This window comes from Triticum aestivum, chromosome 4D (genome assembly GCF_018294505.1).
Source record: "Triticum aestivum cultivar Chinese Spring chromosome 4D, IWGSC CS RefSeq v2.1, whole genome shotgun sequence".
In the NCBI taxonomy this organism is placed as follows: Eukaryota; Viridiplantae; Streptophyta; class Magnoliopsida; order Poales; family Poaceae; genus Triticum; species Triticum aestivum.
Window position 1 is genome coordinate 190,673,058 of NC_057805.1, and position 2,887 is coordinate 190,675,944.

The window sequence follows — 2,887 nt, forward strand, 5'->3', positions numbered from 1 at the left end:
AGACCCTGCCAAGGTTGACACAGTGACAAGTTGGGAATCACCCGCGACAGTTGGAGAAATCCGGAGTTTTCTTGGACTTGCAGGATACTACCGGAGATTCATCGAGAATTTCTCAAGGATTGCTAAGCCCATGACTGAGCTATTGAAGAAGGACACCAAATTCAATTGGACTGAGGAATGTGAAGCTAGTTTCCAAGAGTTGAAGAAACAATTGGTTACATCACCCGTGTTGATTCTGCCAGATCAACGCAAGGACTATGAAGTTTATTGTGACGCTTCTCGTCGAGGACTTGGAGCAGTGCTTATGCAGGAAGGAAGAGTTGTGTCGTATGCTTCACGACAACTTAAACCCCATGAGAAGAATTATGCTACGCATGATTTGGAATTAGCAGCCGTGGTGCATGCTTTGAAGACATGGAGACATTTTCTCATCGGAAACCATTGTGAGGTGTACACGGATCACAAGAGTTTGAAGTACATTTTCACGCAGAAGGAGTTAAACCTCAGACAGAGGAGATGGTTGGAGCTCATTAAAGATTATGATATGAGATTGCATTATCACCCTGGAAAGGCTAACGTAGTAGCAGACGCGTTGAGCCGCAAGAGTCATGTCAACACCCTCATGACAGGAGAGTTACCTCAGGAGTTAGCCGAGGACCTTCGCGAGCTATGTTTGGAGATAGTCCCTAGAGGCTATTTAGCGACATTGGAGATTCAGTCTACCTTGATGGAAAGGGTCAGAGAAGCTCAAAAGTCAGACAAGGAGATTGAAGAGATAAAGGAGAAGATGAGCAAAGGAAAAGCCAAGGGATTTCGTGAGGATGAGCACGATACCTTATGGTTCGAGGACCGCGTATATGTGCCAAATGATCCGGAGATCAGGAAGTTGATTTTGCAAGAAGCCCATGATTCACCATACTCGATTCACCCAGGGAATACCAAGATGTATTTGGATTTGAAGAATACTTTCTGGTGGACCGGAATGAAGAAGGATATTGCGGAATATGTAGCAGTTTGTGATGTATGTCAGAGAGTGAAGGCAGAGCATCAGAAGCCAGCAGGATTGCTACAACCATTGCCGATACCCGAATGGAAGTGGGATAAAATAGGCATGGATTTTATCACGGGATTACCCAGGACTCGTTCAGGCTATGACTCGATATGGGTTGTAGTCGACCGATTGACGAAAGTGGCTCATTTCATTCCAGTGAAGACCACTTACACCAGTGCTAAGTTGGCAAAGATATACATGACCAGGATCGTATGTTTGCATGGAGTGCCAAGGACCATTGTATCAGACAGAGGAACCCAATTTACCTCGAAGTTTTGGAAGCAGTTACATGAAACGTTGGGAACCAGGCTGGAATTTAGTATAGCTTTCCACCCACAGACAGATGGACAGACCGAGAGAGTCAACTAGATTTTGGAGGACATGTTGAGAGCATGTGCACTAGATTATGGATCTAGTTGGGACGACAATTTGCCATATGCGGAGTTTTCATATAACAACAGTTATCAAACCAGTTTGAAGATGGCCCCTTTCGAAGCTTTGTACGGAAGGAGGTGTAGAACACCGTTGTTATGGGACGAAGTTGGAGATCGTCAGTTGTTTGGACCAGATTTGATTAAGGAGTCTGAACAGAAAGTGAGGTTGATTCGCGATAGGCTCAAAGTAGCCCAGTCCAGGCAGAAGAGTTATGCTGATTCTAAACGAAAGGAGACAGTTCACGAAGTCGGAGACAGAGTGTATCTTCGAGTATCACCACTTCGAGGAGTGAAGCGCTTTGGAGTTAAAGGAAAGTTAGCGCCCCGTTTTATCGGACCATACAGAGTGTTGGAACGTATGGGAGAAGTTGCCTACAAGCTGGAATTGCCCGAAGGATTGTCTGGAGTTCATGATGTATTTCACGTTTCGCAGTTGAAGAAGTGCCACGCAGAGATGGCTGAAATACCACTGAGAGATACTGTGCCACTGGAAGCGATTCAGCTGGAAAGTGATTTGATCTATGAGGAAAAGCCAGTTAAGATTCTCGAATATGCCAGCCGAGTTACCCGCAGCAAGGTTATCAAGTTTTGCAAAGTTCAGTGGAGTCACCACACAGAAGATGAAGCCACCTGGGAGCAAGAGGAAGATCTACGGAAAAACCACTCCCACATGTTTTCTAGCCAACCCGAATCTCGAGGGCGAGATTCATCTTAAGGGGGGTAGGTTTGTAACATCCCAAATTTTCAATTTGGAATGTTATACATAGATCATCATTGCATATCATGTTTTGTTGCATTTTTGACAAATCCTCGATAAATCCTAAGCAACTCAAGGACCCTCGGAGAGAGTTGGGGATTTTCTCAAATTTTCATATTTGATTTTCATCAAATAATAAGACGAGGATTTTATTTTAATTATTTTCTCTTCGGAAAAATATTTCAATTTTAAAAATAAACGAGAGGAGAAAATATGACTTCTCCAAAACAATTGAAATACTGGAGGAAAAATATTAAAATCATTTATTGGATTTATTTGGATTTTATTTGCAATTTTTATTGCATTAAAAATATTGCATGTTTTCAAAATATTTATTTTGGTTTAAAAAAATGTTCACCCTATTCTAGATTTTCTAACTAGACGGGGAAAATTTATTTTATATTTGTCTGATTTTTATTTATTTTTCTACGAATTTGTTTTCCGCGGAACTTATTTAAAAAAAAGATCCGCCCGCGCGCCGACTGGGCCAAAGGCCCAGCCGACGGCCCGCCTCGCGCCTTCCTCTTCCCGCACGGGAGCTCGCCGCCGCCATGACCGAATCCGGCCGCCGCACGCCTCCCCTCGCCCGACCCCTTCCCCAAGCCGCCGCACCCCCCCTCTCCTATATACATAGCGCCCCCCCCC